The 25,563-nt window shown below is 35.3% G+C and overlaps 2 protein-coding genes across 4 annotated transcripts in view; both read right to left on the minus strand.

Annotated features, from left to right (window-relative positions):
* The window catches only part of Ns4 (Nucleostemin 4), a 219,442-nt gene that overhangs the window by 59,611 nt on the left and 134,268 nt on the right, over positions 1 to 25,563 (minus strand). The gene's annotated exons all lie outside the window — the stretch shown is intronic.
* Positions 1 to 25,563, minus strand: part of Fur2 (furin-like protease 2) — a 336,953-nt gene that overhangs the window by 29,210 nt on the left and 282,180 nt on the right. The gene's annotated exons all lie outside the window — the stretch shown is intronic.

Genomic DNA, 25,563 nt, shown 5'->3' on the forward strand with positions numbered 1-25,563 from the left:
TTAAACTAAAGCAAACATCACTGCCGAACTGTTTATCGCCAACTGTTAACGAATTCTCTTTACAACTGTTTGGCCAACCGTTAGTCAAATAACAAAATTTGATCAGCGTTCAAAAGGAGAGAGAAGATAAAGGTTCTAAAGTACATTCTATGCTGAGCGGCATGTGGCTCTCGATAGCACGTTCACACAGCAACGCGAACTTATTCTCCACTCGTGCGCACCGCGTTGAGTTTGTACAGTCTGTACGAGCCTTTAGGCTGCCCCGCGCGTGTACTTCCGCCAAACTTCCGGTTCGTTTCGCGTGGTAGTAAACTGCAGGTACGGACGTGTATTGCAGCAGAGAGGCAAACGCGCGCGGCGAGGGGGATCGGCCGTTCCCGAACAACGTTAGATAACGGCGGGGGATAGTGTAGTTTGAGAGGGCCACTAAATCAAATCGCTTGAAGAATGTCTTATGGTGACCTGCAGGTTATCGCCGGCCATATACGCGACATACGCGGATATTCCCGGCGGGTACGTAGCCTTGCAAGTTGTCATCGCGCGCGATCAAGTTAAGATTAGACGCGAAATAGGTACGAAGTTGAAAAGGTCAATTTCTAGTTTTCAGCGTATTTTGAGAGTGTCACTTATTTACACGTGGAATATTAAAACATATTTAGAACTTGTTGATTGATGTTTAAGAGCAAATATCAATGATTTTTCAGAGGGATATTAAATTGCCATTAAATTCGAATGTAAATAACGTGTATATTTTTACAGTAAAATTAATGTATTATAGATTAAAATTAAAGGCTCTTCAAAGTAACATAAAATAATTATGTAATATATAAAAAAATAATAAAGAAATATAATAAATATTATAAATAAAGAAAATATTATTCATGAACATAATGACTCTAATTTAAGTTAAACTATTACAAGAATGTGCTTATGTCATTCAGCTAAATTCTTTTTTATGTTTTAACAATAAAAACAATTTCAATCCATTCAACAGTTGAGGAATATCCGCAATCTCTCTATTCTCGTCCAATGAGAAACAAATATTTCCCTAAAAAACAATGTTTTCCACTTCAACAGCAGAAAAATCGAGAGGCATTCTCGCGATACGCGCGAAAAGTTCGCATGCACAATGCACACACACACACACACGCGTACAGAAAGACACGTAGGAATCAATGCCGGCAATGCTACGATGGAATATCGCGTAAATTGCATCGCGGCCGCATTCGCGCCGCGTGCAGCGGCCCGTTCACTTCGGCTCGCTCCTGTCGTTTATTCGTCGCGGATACATGGATACATCCGTCCGTCGCGAAATCCTTGATCGCGGGATCGCGCAGCAGGTCTCGTAATGCCAATCACGTATTGCCGATATCGTAGCCGCGATCCCCCATTTAACGCTACCGTGTATAAGTTGGCGCTGTAATAAGTGCGGATAGACTCGTATATAGGTTCCTTAGTTCCTTAAAAGGAACATAGGGCTTCTACAAGCTGTTGGATAGACTCGTATTTGGCGATAATTTAAAAATTTAATGTCATAATGTCGGCTTGAAAGTGAGTGACATTTGACAATGCGAGTCTTGAAGGTTGTTGTTGTTGAAGTGTGTAAAATCTAATATGCAATTATTCTGAAATATTTTCGGATAAAATCGAGCAACTACTCGTGTAAAATCTAATATGCAATTATTCTGAAATATTTTCGGATAAAATCGAGCAACTACTCGTGTAAAATCTAATATGCAATTATTCTGAAATATTTTCGGATAAAATCGAGCAACTATTTTAAGTTAGTTATATCTTCCTTAACGCTATCAATCATATGTTTAGCATCGATTTTTAGATATTTAAAGATAGTACTATTTAAACGTTCGGCAATGCATTAAACTAGGTAAAATTGTGCAAAACGTGTATTCAAAATTTAGCCGGATTTTTAAACGCGTTGACATTTATGATTAATGTTAACTTATACAACAGATATATAGATATAGTAGAGAAAAAAATGATTATACAGAGACGAAAAAAAAAACAGATTCATTGTTAAAAAATGAAATCCAAATGTATCGCAGAAAAAGAGAGGCGTTCATGTCATTTCTCGATGTTGATTGCCAATTTTATAGAAATTGCGCATGAAAATTTGACTTGGTGATGAGCTCAGTATTGACAGCTTGACATTCAACGTTAAAAGAAATATATCGAAAAATCATCGAGAACGAATGAAACTGAGAGGATAAAAGAAAAACGGAACATGAAATAAATAAAATAATGATGTATACATGCATGCATGTCGGAAACTCACATGTAGTTTTTGTAGAATCAAATAAAATATAAGCATTTATAATTTTGTGATTTTTTATGTTTTTTATGTTGTATTTTTTTATATTTCACAATCCACATTTGCGGAATACAGGATCTTATTAAAGACCAGTCTATAATTTCAATGAATAGAAAGAAGAGGGTTACGTATAAAATAAAAGATACGATATTGTAATCGGCAAAATGTGGCCGCTCGAAAAACAAATATCGCTTATCGCGAATGAAGGACATACTGAAACATACCCTTCTCCGTTATGTACCCTCGATTTTATATCTCCGCCTGTTTATCGGCGCAATCGCTCCGTGTGCATTGCTTCACGTGCAACACGCGCGAATCTCGAATTTTTTTTTCTATGTAGACACACCCGCAAAACGAGAGAATTAAGTAATTTTCGTTGAAAAAACCTTCATTTAAAAATAACTTTTTCTTAATCGAAAAAATAATCGGATCATAAATTATCAATAAATTATCTTTTTATTTTCTTATGGGATCAAAACTTCAAAATTATAGTTTAAATAGTTAATAAAACAAATATTGTGTGTTAAGAATTTTAATTATTTTATAGTTTAAATAGTTAATAAAACAAATATTGTGTGTTAAGAATTTTAATTATTTTGCATTGTTTTAAATATAATAGGAAATCTCTAGATGATGTTCCATCCGAATTCGATAGCGTGAGGATAATGGAGAAATCACTATGGCGAGGATTCAATGGCGTGTCAAACACTAGGTCGAAGCCAGGGCGTAAAACGCGTCAAAGCGGAGAAACATAATATCATTATCGTCGGAGTAATTGAACATTGGCCGTTTATTCGTCTCGCTTGCTATAGGGCCTGCCATAGCAAAGGGGGAAACGATCCGAAATTATTCCTGCCACGCGACAGCTCCAGTATTACACGAAAGTGTTGACGTTAAAAAAACGAGCATAGAAGAAAAAATCAACCAAAACAATTTAACAACTATCAATTCTTCTTAAACAATATCGAGTAATGTGAAAATTTTAATTTACTTAAAAATAATAAATAAAATAAACTTGTAATTTATTAATGTAATTTTCAATTAATTTTTCGTTCGTCCCACATTTTAACACCATTTTCGCGCGATTTATTAGTCGCGAATCTTACGAAAAGGGGAGAAATTAATCAGAATTTTCGTTGGCGAAAACGCACAACGGGAATCTCGAAAACGCAAACAATCGATTATCGCAACCATAAAACCTGTCGCGGTTTCGAGAAGATGTTATAACCATCGCATTGTATCTAGATATATAGACTAGTTCGTTGCCAAATTTCTCCCGGCGCGTTGATTGAACTCAATTTCCAACGCATTAGTCTCGATTGGTCAACGCCATTTCCGCCGGATACGGCGATGTTACATAATTAAATCGATCACGGCTCTCTCTCTCTCTCTGTTTATAATTAAACATAGGCGTTACATTATTGACACTGCACAATTAATTGGCCAATAATGGTTACGCTAGCGGCGTATTGTCTGTCTTGTTCGGTACATCGGCGGTATCGGTGGCTACAATACCATATCACGAGTGATGAAAATTTCATACTGTTGTATGACACACGCACGGTGCCATTCGGTAATGGGTTAATGCATTTTTACCGAGACCTGCTAAGGGAATGACATTATGGTGCGCAACGTAAAAAATTAAATTCTCCGACCAGAGAATACCACGAGTCAGAAATAGTGGCCTCGCGTTAACAGGATCGCTGTAACGCACGCAAATGTAACGGGATCGTAAAAGCGGCCACCTTTCTGCCGCATTTAAAGCGCGCTGAAAAGCTAGGTGACGTCAGCTAATAGTGTGAGTCTGCATTATATATAAAAAGTATTAGTGGAGTTTAGTCTTTCGTTTAAAGAAAAAAGACAACAAAGCATTGTTTTATATGTTTTATTTGTAGCGTTACATATTTTTTAATGATTATAAATTATTATATGATTACGAATTCTTACTATTGTCAACTTCGTTTACAATTTTTCATCGATGAATTTGTAACTGAACGTAAATAAACATAAGAAAAAAATCGAGAAAAGAGACACAAAAATTGGATATTTATTTTTGAAAAGGATTGGATTATTATATTTTGCAAGGAATTATTCGATGTATATTTCCGCGTTTGACCTACATAATAAATAATAAATAAAACACAAGATCCCCCATCAATAATAGATGTATAAAATAATATGCGTTACACAAAAAAAAACATTTTCGAGTAAAAAAAATCCATACACAAAACAAAAAATATATTATATACAATACGTGTAAGTGAGAAGAGAATAAAACTGTTGAGCGAGTAAAAGAGAAGCGTGTAAAAAATTCATCTACACGTTATGTGGAAAATATGAAGCAGCACAAAAAAGTATAAAATGAAAAAATATGGAAAAGTATAAAAAAATTTGTATGACATTTATATCGTCCATTTTGAATTTTTCAGTCTACAACAATAACCGCAATTAATTTCTCGTGTTTACATTTTAAAGTTTATGAGTAAATTCCCCATATTAGAGAGTCAAAATAAAGAAATGCGTGATATGAAGATACTCGGAAAAAAAAATTTAATATAAAATTTTTTCAAGCGATCAAAAATGTGTACACACGCATAGATTACACTTTGATCCCGACATGATCCGATCACTTTACTTTCTCCACTTTTTCACTTTCATACATAAAATGGAAAAAGAATCCAACTACATTTTCTTGAAGGAATCTTGAGAACTGTAGCAATGAAAAGATCAGAGATACCGAAACAAGACGGGCGCCGACAATGGTGCGTGAGAGCGGAGCACGATGCGCAACAAATGGGAGAGATTCTTAGCGTAATGCGCGGTAAACGAGAAGATAGAAGTGTAACGCCGTGCAATAAATGGAGAATTCAAAATACGGATAGTGCGCCAGAAAAGCGGGGGATAACGCTGCGGATCCCGGTGTCCCTCCCTTCCCGATCCTCCTCGTTCGTCGGCAAATAAGCCGACCGTCGTTCCGGATCGACGGAACTCAAAGCGCGAGAGGCGGGAGAGATCGGATAAGAGCGTTCGTTCGTTCGTTCAAACGGCGGAAGAGAACGTTTAACGGCGAAACGGAGATGAGACGGAGCCGCGCGTCTTTTCCAAGAGGACGGGGGAAAGAGAGCGGAAGGAGCGAACAGCAAGGGGACAGAAGAAAGGAAGGAAATTGCGGTTCGAGAATTCGAGCTTCTATGCGCGAGATTCCGCACTACTTTCGGTAATGCTCAGCTGTTTCACGCGTTATACCCGTCGTCGGCGGGATCGGCGAAATCGGAGGGAGATATCGGCGGCTTCGACGCGAATAGAATCCCGTTTTCCTCTAGAGGGAAGTTATTGTTCAACGAGACACACCGTTCTATGTAATTTTCCTTAGTCTCAAGATATTACACGAGCCATTGCGTCTGAAAATATATCACTTATTTATTTTGCTACTATTTATTTTATCAAGCCAATTATATCGTATGCTCTAAGGACTGTCTCTTTGACGTCGATTAATTTTTATTTTAGTAATATTAATAACAACTGATTTTTTTAGCCTCGTTCTAGAATGAAAATTGAAAGATAAAAATTAATTATATTCCTGATTAAAATTAATCAATAATAATGCAAATAAAATATTAATAATATTATATGATAATAGATATAGATATTTTTTATTATATTCTGCATTATATAATCAGCTACTTTTGTTTACATTAAATAACACGTGTCAGAAATATATATTTATCACATACATAAATCGACTTGGAATATGAAACATAAATGACGGTTTAAAGATATGACAAAGATTAATTCTTCACACGCAAACGTACTTGTGTAATAATCATGAATTATTCTACAAATAAAAATAACTATAATATTGTAAAGAGAGATAGATTAGCCCCACAATGCGATATACATTTTATATTTTTATGTGACACGCTTCTTTGACATTTATTATTTTTCATACATATGCTTTTTCCACCAGTGGTTCTCTCTTTTTCTCGTTATCCTCGTCTCTCCATCTCAGATGTATTTTCTCCTTTTTCCCTTTTTTCCTTTTTTTCTTGAATGGCCCCTCATATTTCTTACTTCGCGTTAAATCGTCGAGACACGAATACGATTGTAATGCACGATCCGCAAGCGAGTAGAACAACAAGAGATGCATCACGTTCATGTCAGTGTTCCGACTACCATGCGATTCTTTTACAGTCCTGCCACGCAGACGTCACCCTAACGATTCGTCTTTCTTGTCGCGTGGATTCTCCGCTTTTTTATCACGCGAAAACTCAAGAAGAACCTACGTAAAGGGACGACTAATGACCGGAAAAACACTGCGATCTTAATTGTGCATCTCACTCTGCAGCTTTTTCTCTCTCTCTCGCTGATTATTCTCTTTTTTTTTCTTTATTTTTTCCGCAGCCTGAATAACGAAAGACATAAACGAAAGGCAGGGTTCGTGGTTTTAACATCTCGCGAGACCGCAACATAGAAAAATTCGCGTGAACGACTAACGAGCTCAAGTTTTTATACAGGGTGTCGTACGAGTTTGCTATAAAATAAAAAGTGATGCTTTTAATATCGAGAAATCGATAATTATTTAATAAAAAAATTCATAATTATAATACTAATATTATTTAATAAAAAGCAATCACTAAAATGACATTAAAATTTTAAGTGTGTGTATGTATGATAGAAAGAGAGAGAGAGAGAGAGAGAGAGAGAGAGAGAGAGAGGAGGGGAAGAAAACATAAAAATAATAGATGAAATTTTTATATATTATTTTTTTTCCTCGTTTCATTTGATTCGACATAAACTTGAATAACTTAAATTAAGATTTGGATATCGACATATTTTATGTAGAAAATGAAGAAAAACTTTGCGTGCAGCTAAAGTTTCATTGAGAGTTAAATTTATATTCGCTGAGAGTGTATATAAAGTAGAACATGCGCGCAACAGGACACTCTGTAGATCGGCAGAGCCGATTGCCGAGAGATTTTACAGCGCACACAAATGCGCCGGATTCGATTTTTTGTCCCGCAATGTTTAATTTCTCCGACCAGAGACGGGACAGAATTACGGCCGCGGTAGAGAAATTGGAATTGCAGCTTGACATGCAAATTTCCGTCTGCCTCGATGATAACCGCAAGTGAGCCTGGTACATTTAAATTCAACTCTATCGATATGTTTACTCGTTCAATATTCGAACAATCAATATGTATTCAATTATCACCGACATTTTTACAGATCTTCATCAATCCTTCTTAATATCGGCATTGTTCACAATAAGTAATTGAATAATAGCATAATGCATTATTATATTAATAATATTATTATTAATACAATGTAATGCATAAATAAATTAGTAATATAAATACATAAATATATAATATATTAACGATTATTATAATATACATAGAATGTATAATATAATATTTCTCTATAATTTATTAATATATCATGTATACGAAAAACACAGCGGGAAAACGTTACTAATTATGCTAATAAATAATTCATAATGTTATACGAGAACAAATAGAAAATTCTAATTAAACCAATCAATGTCTAGTTAATAAAATAAAAGCAATCGCGATTTGTTTCAATAAAATGTTTTGGCAACACCATAGTTTAACAATATACCAAATGGTCCATGTAATTGTTACGTCTTATTGGAACCTCGTAAAAAAAATCCGTTAAATGATTATCAAAAATGCTAAATATCGACGATATCGGTAGAGACATTTCCGAATGTCGAAATCTCAATCCGAGACATTATTTTGCCATACGTTGCGATCGGAAAATCCTCGACGAGGGTCTTATTACATCGGAAAATCGAACGACGTATTCTTCTTCGGCAAACAATATAGTATAAAACTACACGCGACGCGAAAGGGTCAAAACGGAGGGAGTAAGCCCGAGGGCCGTAAGAACGAACAAACAATTTCCTTGGAGATACCCCCGGGACAGCGAACGAGCGGTGCTCGCGGTACGTGTCATCGCCAGAATACGCAACCGAAAATCAATTTCCGCCGAACGAAAGAGAAACTAAGCAATCGATGTGGATCTTAAATATAAATATATGTTCCGATAACAAACGAACGAACCTAGCATCGCTAGCAAAAATTTCGAGGAGACACGTGCTGACACGTGTCTTTTCCATTATATTTCGATGCATTTTATAATGCATATACTAGAAACTAGAATATTGGACGAGTGCACCCGTGGAGCTAATTTTTCTTTAAAAAAGAAAGATTGTGCGAAGAATGATTCGATTGATGTAATTAAAGTCATCCATTTTTTCTCTATTTTAGATTAACAAACTAATTATTTATTTTTTATCCTCGATAAAAAATTTAATTTTAGATTAAAGTATTATAATGACATATTCACGAATAAAAAAATATTGGATTAATTATCTACAGAATTATATTCTACCTCTATAAGTTTTTTTTATCAAAAAGTTTCGACAAATTTCAACTTTGGAAATGTTATAAAAATAGTAAAATATTATCTCTCTTGAAAAAATAAACTTGAAATTTTCTTATAAAAATATTCAATATTGAAGATTAAGTTCAATAATCGGCGAGTTTTAATTAAACTTCCGCCAAGAGAGAAAAGATCACAGCTTCCCACAATTTTCTTAGAAAATAAAAATTCTTCAAATTTGATATCGCGGTTACGGGTCTGAGCAAACATACTCGATTGCTATATGAATCTTTCCCGCTCTGTGCCTGATGTCCTTATTTGGTCTTCCTGTCTTGAGCAGTCTCGTTCTTTCTCAGAAATCATATATCGGATTCTTTGCTGCCACAAATCGTGGCAAATCGAGCGCGACTGAACAATTTTCCCGGGGCATGCGGAACAACGAGCCGTAAAACAATGTCAGCTGACAGAAGTATCGAAGATGAGTGTGAGTTGAACTCGATATGTACACGATTTTCATCCTCAATGCGGCATCGCAATGTCTCGAATCAATCATACGAAGCCGATACGTTGACGCGTTATTCTTAATGATAAAATAATCAATCGTTTCTCTGCAAAAATTGACAAAAAAAATTATTCATATATTTCAAATAATCTTTAAATCTCGTAGGAATCTTGTGCAGAAAAATTGCAATTGTGAAAAACACCTTTTCATTTATGCTTCTCTTTTGAATTTTGAATAATTTGTTTCAAGAATAATTCTGAAGATGAATCTAAATTCGCTTTAAGCAAGTTGAGAGGTACGACAAATTAGCGCACGATTAAATTACGACACTAATCCTCTTATTATCCTAATGAATAAGATGAACCGGATATTACGAAATGTAGAGCTTTGTCGCCGAAACAACTACGTTTATGACTTTCTTAGAAAGTCATCGTCGATTCGAGTGTGTTTGAAATAAAAGTTGAAGCAAAAGTAACGATAAAAAATACGTACAATTTCTCGTAGATACGAAACTTTTCGAGAGTTAACGTTACACGTTGAAGTTTCTTTTATGTCAAGTATACAGTTACACAATTCTTTTTAAAAGGAAACGTATGCTGAATAACGTTGTACGACTAGTGACGGCTCGAGAATCATTTCGCTCTTCCCTGTCCTTTCGCACACGAGAGCAACTTTTATATCGACTGTTTCGATAAATAAAAACGATCCGTTTTCCTTCTATTCGGCACGAGACACGCATGAAAAGATAACGATTCGCCTAAAAATATGCGAACGGGCGGGACCGCGTCGTAATCTAACAAATCATACAAATGCGTTCTCGGATCGCTGCATTAATTTATATCGTCGCAAAGCACTCGGAATCGTCGAGAATAAACGAGTTATAACGCTCGTAAGTTCGAAGCAACGACTGTGTAACGTGCCATCTTTAAGGCGCCCTTTCTCGTCCTTGCACGAGCGGAATCATCGCGCGGAACAGATTGTAAATCGCGGAAAGCGATCGTGGTCGCGAAAATGCGCGGAACGAGCGCAAAACCGTTTTATCGATTACTGGATATCCTTTAAGCCGTGATCAATCCTAAGATTCGAGTAACAATTTTGTTAGCGGCTGATAGTATCGAAAAATATCAGAATTCGCGAGGTTTAATTCCTATTCGCGAAAGCGAATTTTAATCTCTGTTTAGCCAGCAGTTTATTCAAAATTTAATTATTAAAAATTATTTATTTTTATTATTTCATATATATTTATAAAATTAGATAAAATATAGTTTTTATAATTAATATTTATACTAATAGAAATAATTTATAAAATAAAGTATTTATAATAAATATAATATATGTATATGTTGTATCTACAAAAAATTAAATAAAACATAATTAATATAAAATATATTCACTTTAATTATCAAAAATAATTCTCTGAGAACTTATAGAAAAGCCCACACACAATATCCTTCTAAATTAATTATTATATTAATCCATGTATGGATTATCTAATAATGCCATTATTGTGAATTTGCATTTTAATACAATTGTGCTTCTTTGTTTTTTACCATTTCTGATATATAAATAAAGAAATAATTAAGCTAAAGTTAAGTGAAAGCAGACATATATGCACAAAAAAACTTAAAAGAGGGACTTTCAAAGGACTACGATTAATAGAAGGCACGAAAGTACACGTGCAATGCCAACTTCATCGTTCCATTACGTTCTTCCTTCATTAGATCTCGAGGATTCGCGGTTCCGCGGTTAGAAGTATGAGTTCATCAAACCCACACTGGCCGACTCGAATCCCAATCCGGTTGACAGAGGAGAACCCAATGTTCAGGGATTCAGGACAAACCGCGGACGAGACTCTACACGAACCATTTGATGCGAATCGATCGATAGAAATTTACCGAGGATTACCGATAGTCGTTGCACCATTACAATCAGAATAGAGCAGAATTAGAATAGAGAAAAGAAAAGTTTCTTCATAGTGTTCTTAGTTTATAAGAAACACATATAAAGGAGAAATTGAATAAAATATAATAATCTTCCTGCAAAGGTAATCAGTTGAATGGAACAGTTACAATGATTTTTTAATGGTTAAAAGATATTGATCGTTAAATAAAATATGAAAAATTAAATTAAAATAACAAAAATGATTACATTAAATAGTAAAATGATTATATTAAATAATATACTAATATATAATAAAGAAAAAAAAATTAGACGCACACAGGTACAAATATATTAAAATATATTAAACAATAATCTGTATCATAAAACCTATTATAGAATTTATTTTTAAATAAATCACTCAGAAATTTTATTATCTCTTTTTGTAGAATCTTTGTTCTACTTGATTAAAAATAAAAATAATCATTGAAATCTTTATCTTATATGAAAGTCAAAATAAATTTATTTTAAGATATCATAATTTTAATCTCATATCTATGTCTATATATATATATGTGTGTATATATATATAATAATGAAATTTGCATATATATCTATTATAATAAAATTTGCATTTCTTTACGGAGAGAGTATAATTTGAATCTAAAAGTATATTTTGGAATTAAATAAAAATACATGTATCAACGCAGTGTGAAACACATATAATAATATCATTATATTAAATACAGCCAAATGTGTTTCGCGAGATATAATTACTTCTGTAATATGTATGTTCAATCTGCTTTGCAAATGGCACTTTGTGCAATAAATATATTACAAATTATGTTTTACTAATTGCATATTCAATATTGCTTTTTCATCGCGGGATATGTAAAATGTCGATAATTTTTAGAAAATTACTAAATCAGTTATTAATAGTCAGTTATAATATATTTCATAATTGTTTTCACATAATCGTATATGTCGTAAAATGTATCATGTGTCTTGTGAAATTCACATGTTGTATATAAATTGATTTACCATAATATTGATTTATCTTAATTTTCGGGATTAAGATTAGTGTATTTATCGATATATAAATGCAAAATAAAGTTATAGATATAACTGTTATAAGTAATCTTTCAGAGAAGTGAACGAATGTATTTTTCATGAGATACAATTATTTTATTTTTATAATATCGATGTATTTTTTTCTCGGCGCGATTATCCATTTTTTTTTGTTTATTCTTGAATAATTTAACTGTCTCGGGCGCGTAATGAACGTCAGGCTTAAAAACAGCTTTCTTTAAGTTTGGAAAAGAGGAAACTATACCAACTATCGTTTCATAACTTTATATACCTTCACTTTTGAACTTCTAAAATACAGAATGTCCCGAAATTATCCCGTTCTAACTTTCGAGTGGAGACGGATGATTAAACTAAAACGGTGGGATGAGATAAAATGCAATCGATGAACTGATAGAATTAATTCATCAAAGTACTTTAAGTTGTCAGTTCGTCCACTAAATTTTTTGGTTTTTTATTCTATGCGCTTGATAATTCCGTAATGTTCGAATTAATGCATTTTAGTGTCCAACACATTTTCATCGTACCTAAAAAAAATTAAATATAATAAGATATTCCAAAATCTCTTGTATGTAGGGAATCTTTATAATCTCTTAATTATTTTACAAAGTCTAATGTTTTGGTTTCTCACAAATTAATCTCCAAATTTTAATTAATATATAACGTGATATGATACATGACATATCACAATATTATACACAATGTTATATCAATGTTATATTTAATATAATATCACATTATATACAATATTATACCACATTATATTATAAATTAGCTACTTAATGACATGTTTAAAGAGGGAACAAACAAAGGAATCAAAGGAAATAAATCCCTTCTTTCCATAATAATTTCTTCGAGATTGATCACGTTAATTGTGATTTATCAGACAATATAACTGAAAAGTCTAATTTTCTATTATGTGTATTTGCTATTTTAATTTTAGGACGCGCGTCGCGTGCACCGTTTCCAGGTAAAGGAAAAACATTGCGACTTTAAGGAACGAACATTGCATTATGCATCGCGGAGCAAATTTTTAATTATCCTAGTTTCGCGATAACTAGTCGGTGGGTTTTAATATCGCGATTATGAGGACGGGTATGACAGTTACACGACCTGTTTGCGCGTTTCCATGTTGCGATGATAGGCCGTATGCGACACGCTCTATTTGCTCTTAGAGGAACGGACGGATTCGCCGATGCGAACGTACGTATATGTACGGTACCAGGTACACCAAGGTTTATCTCGCCTGCTATAGATAGCCGGGATTTTTTTGCGACTAAATGCAACCGTAATACGCACGATCGAGCGCGATGAGAGCAATAGATAGATTCCTGCGGATATTAATCATAGTTTAAACAATCATCCGCTTTTAATTTTAAGAAGATGAAAATCTCAGTTCTTTTCTACGCAAAAAAGTGCAACAGTGATTTAGCCAATTCTGTCGATATCATCCGGATCTTAAGATGCATTGTTAATTACGGAATCGTAATTCTTCGTCGGAGAAAATAATTCAGCGCGGTCGTCCCTACAACCTTCCAATTAAGGATGAAGGCAAACGGTATCAAAGATATATCGATCGCGCGGTGGAAAGTTCAATCGTCTTCCGTTTTTTCGTGCGAGTGTAGGCGAAAAATTAATTACTATCTAGGAAGATTTTTCGGACGGAGGCAAAGGAGCATCCAATTACGGGGAACTTTGCGTTCAAATCGAGACTATCAAGCACAAACGCGCTTAATTAAAAATGAGATGGCGATATCCGACAAATATCTAAAATATAAGAAAAAAAGGAAAAAGAAAGAAAAGGATCGAGGAAAAGTTACTACAAACGACATTTATCAATTTTCTGACAACGTCACCGATTTCCTGAATATGTAGAATATCAGTTTGATATTCAACAAAGAAAATGACACACACGATCAATAGACATTTTGATTAAATTATTTCGTCAATTCTTCAAAAGTAAAAACATGATATTACTAATTAAAATACTTAGTTATAGCAACCAAATTATAATTGTAATCGACTTCGAGAATTGAGGCTGTAAGTTAAAAGAAAAGGAGGCAAAAGGAAAATAACGCACGTCGTTCAATTTTGAGACCTTACTTTCAATATGAATTTAACGCAATGCGAAACCTTTCAGTAAGAAAACACGTCGACAATTTCGTCTAGTTGTTTTTAGCGGCGTATCTATTATAATTTATGGAATTTTCTGCTCCATCGGACAGAGCGTGAAAACTGATCCGAGGAAAAAGAATTTGTAGAAAACTGGAACCACAGGAAAAGGATCTTATTTATGTAACATTCTTGTTTCTTGAAACAACAATGCTACATAAACATGGAAGGATAAATGTTTATAACAGGATAAAATAAATAGATATATACAATAATAAAATAAAAGCGTAATACCATAAAAATATATGAATAACATAAATTAATTTTGCAAATTTCCAAAATGATAAATTACGAAAATTTTGAGAACTTGGAATATTTTTAATTGTTATATGTACCGATTACAAAAATAATAGAAATCAACATGTAAATTCATATATCTTTTCATTAGTTTTTAAAGCGTTTTTTAAGGAGAATCGATTTCCAATTATTTTTAAATCAATTTATATTCTAATTTATAATAATTCTATATTTATATTGTACACATATACACAAAGAACTCTGAGCAAAATTATAATAATTATAATAATATAATAATTACCGTATAATTTGAAAATATTAAGATTCCCTAGATAATAATATAATTTTCTCTCACAGATCTTATAAATTAGCTTCTAATTAACAATTTTCTCGATTATCACATCATTGACAAGGGAATCGAAAGCTCCTATTTAACATTTATCTCTTCGGAAATCAGACCAAATAGAAACTCGCAACACGGCTGACCAGACACAATTTCGTCTATGCTGCTTGTAATCGAAGGCAGTTCGCGAACAAAGAAACAATCGTGACAGGGTGCAGAAATATGAACGATAAAGTGTACCACTCCGCGCACAACAGCCGCAGGTAGCCGTGCGTTATTGTCGGCTGTCGAGCATTGTTGCCGGCTAACAATGAGCCATGTTGCATAAACAATTACGCGATGCGGCTACAGCGTTGATTAATTACCGCGCGACTGGCAGAACCCGGTACTCTTTATCTTCGTGCGCGATTTAGCGCGAGCAAGCGCGAGCGCCAATTTGTCCCTGAAATGTCACGCTCGAGGAGAGCAAATCCGAACCCGGTGAATCAAAAGCTGTCGATAGAGAAAATGCGAACAATTAAAACGCCCAGCGGCCGTTAATCATCGCGTGCGCGCGAGCGTAATTAGAGGATTTTTCATGGAGGCGACTACGATGGAAGTTTCTCCCTTTCTTTCTCTCTTGGTCTTTCGAACGTTGCACTGAATTTAGAGATAATCAGACACGTAGTGCTAAAATGCCGTACAGATTTGCAAATTTTTGTGGCAATTATGTTCAATAAAAAAAAATGTGTATTTGGGATAACGGGAAATAGTATTATTACCGTTATACACACAGGAAAAAAATAAGTGTCAAATCAAAACTTATATACTTAAACTAACGTGTTCATGGTTTCGTATATACGCAACAATTTATAATCTTCTTAGAAGAATTTAATAATTTTAAATTTCAACAATATTATAGTCTTATTTTAATATTGTAATTGTCACCTCAAGAATATATAATTATTTAATTCTACTTTAAGAAAATTATAATCTTTGATTTAAAAATGTTATTTTCTATCGAACATTGTTTCTTTTCTAGTCAAGAAAATTAAATCTTAAATCATAAGAATATATTTTTCTTGATTGAACTATATAAAATGGCTTCATTCAAGTAAGCAATTATATTTTTCTTTAATTAACGCAATATAATCTCATTTCAAGATTTCCATGTTAAAACTAAATATATTTTCAAAACAAGAATGTCTCTTTTTTCTGTGCATACATAACTTTAATATAAAGCGCATAAACACATAAAAGAAAAAGAAATGGACAAAAAAGAATTTTTGTCTCAATTCTGAAATGGACACATCATTCCCAGTTTATACGACTTGCATTTTTTATGAGCTTCATATCGATGTTATGCAAATTCCGAGATTTAGATCGACATTATGTAGATTAATTTGATGCAGATTGTGAGAGATGGCTGCCGTTTATCACTGTTTTATCTCTAATGTCAAGATGGAAAGAAATATTTCCTTTGCGGATAAGATGCTTTGGCCCCCATTTATTTCTACGTTAAATATCTATATAGTAAAATATGATGATAATTTAAAATATGATGATAAATTTTTAAAATATGATGATAAATTTTATCAATCTTTTTTATTAGGCTCGTATATTAAAACAGAAATTTGTAAAAAAATCTAGTAAATGTTTTCTATTATTTTTCTTCAACGTAAGCAATCAAATTTTATTCGATCGAGTTGATTTTCTACAAAATTTAGATAAAAAAAATAAATAAATCTTGTAGAAATTACTCTTAATTACTCGACGTTAAATTGATAAGTAAATGATAAGTAACTGATAGTTAGATTGTTAGTTGAATTAATTTAAGATAAAGCAATTGTAATATCTTTTACTCTTAATTTTTTATCACCCGCGTAGAACACGCGTGTATTACATATCAATTGGTTTTTTACCAAGTTATTAAGTCGTCGTAAGAAATCACATTTTCTTTTGCGATTTGCCGTTTCGAAAAGCTAATATACGTGGGAGGAATAATTCATAAAGGCCATCTAAATAAACATGACCCCTGCATTCCGATAACTGTAAAGCTAGACAAGGAGAGTGAGAGACGGTGACGGAGAGACGCGAATTAAGCTGCTGCTAATAAAGCAATCTCCACTTCGTCCTTGTTATCTTGACGTGCGCACGAGGCACCCGCATCATGCTCCCGGGTTTCGCAGGACGGGTTTAACCATCGAGACGACGGGCAAGATTTCCCGCGGGTCCACTCGGCGCTTCGGGATCTGGCCCCGAAACCATCGACGAATCAAGGCCGACGAGGAGTATTTCGGAGACGCGAAACTTAATAGCCGATTCTCCGCTCCCGATCCAAGGGTGTGCACCCCAAGTCGGCGGTGACTGTCCTCGATCTTTTTCCCAACGAGTTTCCCGAGGAAGCAGGCTGGATTAGAGAAGAGAAAGAGAGAGATGAGGAGATATCTAGCTCGCGAGAAAAGACAGATCGCGTCGAGCGAGCAGTTGCAATAAATCTCGCTCGTCCCCCCTCGCCGTTGGCATTTTATAATCACGACGCGCTTAAGTCGTAAATATCTCTCCGACTCGTAAGTAGAATTATTAGACGTTGCCGATGAAATATTTTCCAGCGACGGAAATTAATGTACATGTCGCTAGCCCAAACGAATCCTTCGTTGTGTTGTCATCTCGGTGGAAACGATGAAGATATCGCGTGTACGCGATCTCTGCTCGTGTATCGTATCGTTTTGTTTTTTTTCGTCGTAACACGAGTGATTTCGATAAGCGGATAGGTTTGCATCCAAAATGGAAATGAACAATTCTGCCGAAATTGCCCCGGAACAATTTGAAATCGAAAATCAAACAAGTCTCGTCGAAACGTCATCGTGTTACAGATATCTATGACGAGGCAAAGTTACAAAGTTTTCCTGTACCAATTATCTAAACGTAACAGTATTGTTATATTCTCGTTAAAAAAATAATCGAGTTGTTAAAAATCAAGTTTAATATAACTTCGAATTCGATTTAAAAATAACGATTTTTTTAATTTCCAAAGAAAGCAGATCGAAACAGATCTGTTAACTGTACGGCAAAAAAATACATTCTTATTTATGTTTAAAAAATAATGATTTTCGAATATAAATAATCTGTCATATTTCGCGAACATTATTGTTTGTATTATAAATTTATTCGCGTAATATTTTAATAATAATTAGCATCAAAATTACTGAAATACATAGTAAATTACACGAAATAATACTGCATTATCTCTCTACTCCAAATAATATCTCTCCGAATAATAATATCCAAATAATATTTATTCAAAATCAAAAATTGATATTATCGCTTTTCCCATTTTGTACATAATGAGTACAAATTCGGGGCGATTTGCGTAGAGATCCCTACGCGAGAGAGAGAGAGAGAAAACGCGAATTGTGGATCCTATGGACTCAGCTCCATTTCCGCGACAAGCACAGCCCTAATTCGAATCCGCGATAACATTGCAAACGATATAATTGCGATGATCGAATGACCGGGAAGCGTGGGAATACGTTACCGAAGGACCAAGCGGCACCTAGTTCTGCTGAAGTGGATTATCTTGTATTACCTGAAACAGGTGCCAACGCACGCCTATCTATTCATATCGTTTGTATTAGCACGACGTGGTACGTCGGAGCGCATAATTATGTCGTATTCGACAAACCGAAAATATGTTTGGTACAGATTTAGCGATTAATTGCTAATAATGTTCAAACTCGAAAGCAGCAGCCCGATAATAGATTGATTAACGGCTTTTCATAAAAGCGCACTGTGCCTTTTATCGTATAAAGGTTTATCGTAGAAATCAATTTGCAACTCTTGATCCAAGATTCAAACGCCGATAATATATGTATACGTTAATAAATATTTAACGAAGGAATTATTATTTTAAACCTCACCTGCAGAATTATAATTATTATGTTGCGTCTATTTTGAATGCATTTCAATCTCATGAGGATTAATCATTTCACTCTGTTCAGGAGATACATTGTTTAGCGCGATTATAAATGAAACTGTGAATAATCATCATCAGCGTTTGTCCGTAGATAACGATAAATGAAAATTTGTATTCATAATAACAGATTTATCTTACAGAGTACGCGGAGTAAAAAAAGATTACTACTACATTTCACGAATAAATGAAACACCATGTGTGTGCAGCAATAACATTTTATTTAACGATGTGGAACAAACACTACGCAAGAGTCGTTGAAAGCTCGATGTCTCTACGTGTATGTGCGATCTCGACACACACTATTGCTCCGCAAAACTAGTTTCTACCTACGTGGCACAGCGACGTGCAGCTGCATCGATCATCTCGCGTGTGTGTATGCATATGTGTACACGCGCTGGCGCATACACGACAAACGTTCATGTAATTAAGAAGCTCGTCGAAATTAATAACCGGCTAAAATCGCCGTCGAGCGAGAGGATTCGCGCCCAGGGACGCGCGCGATCCGATTACGAAGAAACGCGTGACGCGCATTCGCCCGGAGATGCGGGATGCTGGAGCTTCGCTGCGTGTCGCGCAAACAAACACGCGAAAATAGCGGGACATTCGTACGTGACGCAGACCGTGCATAACCAAAACGGCGAACACACATGTCGTAGAACGTTGCCGATACGTTCTATCAAAGCGAAATGAAATTCCGCCTCCGGGAGGCCGATGGCGACATCGCTAGCTTGGCAGGGTATTCAAGATACGAGCAAAGGCACGCGCGTACGAATATCCCGGTAATTAAAGTATATTGATACGCTGGTGATATCGAATTTGGCCCGATGCGTACAGCTGGCCACGACACGCCATCCAATCCATCATCGCGAGAAGTGACAAAAGAAGCGAAATCGACGGATATGTCAATAATAGAAAGCTTGTAGCGCTCGCGATGAAATTTCATGTATTTACTTACGTCGAATATGCAAATTAAAAAAAATAAACAATTAAAAAAATTAAAAAATTGGAAAACATTAGAGATAACAATTTGGCGGTGTAAAAAAAATAAGATAAAATAAGATAAAATAATAATATATATTAATAGTATAATAATAATATAGTATTAATAGTAAAATAATAATATATAATAATAATAAAATAATAATATATAATAATATATTAAAATAAATAAAAAAATAAGATAAAATAATATATTATGACAAAAAAAGTTCAAAGAAAATAATCGCCTTAAAATGCAATAAAAAATCTTGTGCTCTTTTGTAATTGCGTAAGACATGTGTTATATTGTATGTCATTTTTTTTCACTATCGCCAATACATTTTCTACATAAAATTATTCTGAAAAATAGTTTGAGCACGATACTTGGAGAAGTGCAACATTGAATGATTCGAGAAACGTGGAATATTTTTATCGAAAAGAAATGAAAAAGCGATACACTGTGCTTAATTACCGGTGCACTTGCACTTAATAATACATGATCTACTCGATCAGATATGGCCCGTCGTTGCCATTGAATTTGATTCTATTATAGTGCCGCAGCCCGATCTGAATATGCGCCAACGTGGCAGCTTTTAACTCAGTCCCACCATTGTACAACCCGCGATCCAACCCCGAAGTACGCGTCTTTGTGTTGCGGGGGCGTGATGCGCTTCCATCGGGAACGTGACTCAAGAGTGTATACGCGACGTGTATAATATCGCGGCGCATTTACACGGAATTGGAGTACAACTCGCATTCGGACGTAATTCGAAGGAAGGTAATTGTTCGCGAAACGCCGAAAAGGGTCGCGCAGTCAAAAGGACAGAGATCGGGAAGAAGAGCGGAAACGCGGGCGGAATTTCCTGCGTCGCGTCGCGTCGGCGAAAGCCTCGTTACCTCGTGTATACCTACTTAAGGAATTAGCCGCGTTGTTGTTGTTGTTCCTGCAGCATACGACGCGTTATACAGAGCGGACGCGGTACAAAAGTACTTACGTACTTAGCGAGAGGGGGCGGTTGTTGGGCGAAGAAGCGAGCAACGCTCGACCCTTTTCTTCTCCGTTCCTTACCCTTCTCGTTTCAAACCACCACCCCTCCTCGCTCCCCCCTACCCCCGACTATCTGCTTACGCTCGATAAATCATGGGAGACCCGTCGCGCATCCAACAACGGAAACGTCGCGTAGCTACGTTCAATTAGAGCGAAATGAAATTCCGGCTCTCGCGTGATAAGCTCCGTAACGACGAAGAAAGACAAAGATGGAGAGATAGACTATACCGGAAGGAGAAACGGGTGAGGGAGAAGGGAGACAGTTGACCGGAAAAGAGCTGATGAAGGGCGGAAACGAGATGCTGAGATGCGGAAAGAAGTCCGGGCGATCGACAACGAACGTTGCGATAATTGGAATATATCGAATTGGAGAGTTCGTCCGATAACGCCGAACGATCGACAAGCGACGTCGTCGTCGATGACGAAAGACAATGCCGGATGGGGATCCCAATGTGACGCGAACGAATGGCATCTAGTGAACAGACGAAACGAAGTGAGAGAGAAAAATAGAAAAAGAGGAAGGGAAACAAAGTAGTTTCGCACATACACATACAATGGATACAAGTTTCGGGTTACAAGTGCTCTAAGTGCAATTTACTGTGTTACCGCTGTAGCTTCAGCTACAGTTGGATGCAACTTTGTTTTCTAAGCTCGAAAAAAAATGTGTCGTATGAATAAAAAGGGGCATATTTCCGGATAGCGTAAAAGAAGAGAAGAGGAAACACTCGTAATATATTTGGGATTTTATTTTATATCTACGTATATGCGAGAAAATTAAAAAAATGGAAATGGGCAAACTTTTAAAAAATACGTACTCTCGAAATAGCACTCATTATCTCCGAGTCGTGTATTTCTTTCGTAAATACAGACAAACATAGCGCGCAATTCGACGAGTGTGTTGGTGCAATTATAAACGCAAATTACGTACTCACGTATTCACATTTCAAACATTTCATCGAAAAGAGTAATTTATTGGAAAAGCAAGCAAACTTTAAATACACACACATATACGTAAACAAATCAAGATTGTACTGCACATCGAGGAAGAGTGATCCAAATAACACGATTTATGCAAATAAATTTGAAGGGAAAAATTGGGAGAATAATTGCGAGGAGAACGAGACGAAAAAGGAGACGAAAGAGAAAGATTGCAAAACACCAAGGAGAATTCGGCCGTAATGAGATTCGATCTGTACGCCCGCTCTCTTCGGAACAGAAACTTCGCTCGCAGTTAAACTCGTCCAAAATCCTGACGACTTTTAACTCGCTCAAACTTCGACGGCGGATTTCGAATCCTTAAATTAACCAGGGATTAATGTCGACGGCGCTCACGCGCGCCAACGCGAGAAAATCGCGAGGATTAAATTGAACTCGTCTCGTTTGCTAGTGATGTTGCAAAAATAACGACCGAGTCATTCTCGTCCTGTCGCGTGCGCCGCAAACGAAATATTTTTGTTGCGATAAAATAATCAGATAAACTTACATTATTTTCTCAACATTTAGCAGAGAAAAAAAGGATAAAAAAAGAGAGAAAAATGAGATTCTTTTTTAATTTTAGATAATTATTCAAAATGCGTTTATCGTTTAAAAATATATAATATGGAACAAAAAATAGAAAAAAGAAATAGAAAAAAGAAATCGCTCTCGTATCATTAATTTATATATTTTTTTTTAACTGGATAAATATAGATCTTGAATAATTTATACATTTTAAAAATAAGCTGTTAAATGTTTATTTATATTGATAAAATATTGTTCTATCTTTGTGCAATTTATCGCAGTAATGGTGCGAGTTCAATTTTTACAAATTATTCTCTTGCTGATGAAAAATAATCATGTAAGAGATGTAAAATTATTGATATACGAAAATACGGAAATTTAAATTTTCATAAAAATTCACATTACATTTTCAGAGGGAGAGAAAAATGTCGAAGAATGTATATATATCACAATAATATAATAAGCATCTCTACAGTCATATCGTAAAGATCCCCGGTACGATAGGATCAAGATTGACGGAATGGATACGAGCTTGCGGACCTCGACCTATATGGCCCTCAGCCCATAAGGACAACGAGGGTGAGTAGCAACATCATCCCCGAAATCTACGATCGGTATTCCTGCCAAGAAACATTTCGCGTCCACGGCACAATGGTGGTTGTACGGTAAGTTCACGTTCTTAAAGGTCGTTACAGATACGTTACGGTAATGTGTGTCTCGCAACGGGCTTGGACGAGGGTGGCGGACACAGGGTGATTCGGTTTGAGGAGCGATAAAAGAAAGAGGAAACAGACAAAGAGAAAAAGAGAAAGAAGAGGATGGTCTGAGCAAAGAAGGACGAAAGAAAAAGAACAAGAGGAATCCGGTGCACGTATGGTCGCGAATAAATGCAGCCGTCCGATAAAAGGATGAACCGCGATAAACCGGAAGTTGAGATCGACATGTACAGGATGTTTCAATTTTAAATATATTTCGTTTCAAGTTTCTTCATTTTAGATGAGATGAGCTCTTTCGCAAATATTTAATCGACAGACTCGTCGATTCTTTAATTTCAACATTAAAAATTATTGTTGTCAAATTCTTCGATATAATAAATATCTGTCAAAATTGAATTTTGCTTTGATTTATTAAAAATAAAATTTTATTACATTGACAGCTAATTCGCTAAAATCTGAGTATTTTTAAATATTTAATGTCGTAGAAATTAAATTTTAATCAATCAGAGAAAGTCCAATTTTCATGTATTAAAAAACAAGATTTTGTTTAGAATTAGACGTTTATATAAATGTTAATTCATGAATTTTTTTTAATATAAAATATTAAATTTATTTAATATTAAATATTTAATATTAGATTTATTTAATATTAAATATTTTGGCTATTAAGTTATAAATAAAAATTATTACATTTGTAACAAAAAAAATTATTACATTTGTCACATGTTCTCATGTACAACCTTTAAAAAAAACGAAAACTTTTAATTGCAACAATCTCTCGAGTATCGCAAAAATTGTTTTTTAAAGTTTTAATGATACAATTTTGCTAGACTGCCAGTTTTGCGGCTTCCTGTACATGACGGTGCATGCGTGGATGAAGAGTATAGGTCTTCACTATGGATAACGTTCGAAGAGAGACGGGATATATGTGTGCCGACAGTCGCCGAGTAGGCGAATGACCGCAATCTATCTCATGTGTCGTTTCGCAAAGGAGCTCTTTCCCTTCGTCGTCATTCTGACGCGATGGACTCGCGAAAGTCGATAGTTTGACCGTTTTATTGCGTAATAATTTGCTCCTTTTCACGCTCTTGCTCACCGAGTCTTATTATTGCCCAGATAATGTATGTTATCGAAATTATAGAGCAATATGCAAATTTAATGTATCTTGATGCTGCAGAAACGTCAAATAATACTTTTCAATCAGATATTAGAGATAAAGGTAAAAAAGACAATTGTCTCTGAAACAATAATAATGTTAGAGATATTTAGCATAAAAAATTAAAAGATGTTTAGCAAAGTTTCATGATGTAAACAATTAACGCATTCTATTCTTCAATCAGTTTTAATTAGATTTGAAGAAGCAATGAAAATTTTAATTAAATCGACGCTTCGGAAAATCTCACTGCGAAAGATCTCATTTTCAAGTTTATTTGCGTAATATAAAGATTGCAGTGTAAGATGACTATCGAACACGGCGACATTGAGCTAAATGTACGTCAAGGATACGAGCTATAATCCTGGCAAACACGTAACAACGTAAACGCTCTCTTCAATTCGCATGACGGAGCACGAAACAAGGTGATCCAGTTAAGGCAACCGATATATTTTAATTAAGCACGTACCGCCTCTAAATCGTCGGATCCGTAGATACGTAGCAGATAGTGCGTTTATTTCCGGTGTCGATAATTACTGATTAGCATTACCAAAGCCGTTGGCGTGCCAGTGTCTGGTGCACAAAGCGCTGTAACAAGGGATCGGTGAAGATCGCGCCAGCTGCTTTTACGTTCGATATCGCGTTGCGTAACTTGATGCGGCAAAGCACGCGGCGGTCAGACGAACGCGCTTTGCGATCCGCTTTGTTACCGCGTTTCACCGTTAAACGCCTACTCAAAGGTGGCTCTCTTCGCCGTAAATTGGATAAATCTGGGCGAAGCGCGCAATCGGATGCCTCTTGGAGCAGCGGCGGTGGCGGTGACCGTCGCTAAATCGACTCGGAGAACCGGAATCCTTAAATCCTCACCCGGGTTACACCAAGTAAGCCACCAAGTGCATTGTAAGCGTCTCGTAAATACTCTCGCGTCGTCTTCTTTTCTCTTTGACGTGTCCCTTTGCAAAATCTCTCTGGCTTTTATCGCCAATTTATTTTGCCATATCAATTTTTTATAAAAAATATTATTGAGCGCTCGGATGAAATTTGTTTTGTAAGCTCGTGTATATTAATTTGCCCCATTTATCGTTTTCTATAGTATTATTGAATAGACTACGTAAGATACATAACATTTAATTGCAGCTCACAAACTTGCAATTACGCTGCAATATGCAACCCCTTGTCATAATCATGAAGTTTGTATATCTCCGACCCCGAGGAACGTGGACGACACCACTCGATTAAAGCGACCGTGTATGCATTTTCG

Source organism: Camponotus vicinus, unplaced genomic scaffold (genome assembly GCF_025532165.1).
Source record: "Camponotus vicinus isolate PSW18456_S1 unplaced genomic scaffold, iyCamVici1.0 SCAF_1, whole genome shotgun sequence".
Classification (NCBI taxonomy): domain Eukaryota; kingdom Metazoa; phylum Arthropoda; class Insecta; order Hymenoptera; family Formicidae; genus Camponotus; species Camponotus vicinus.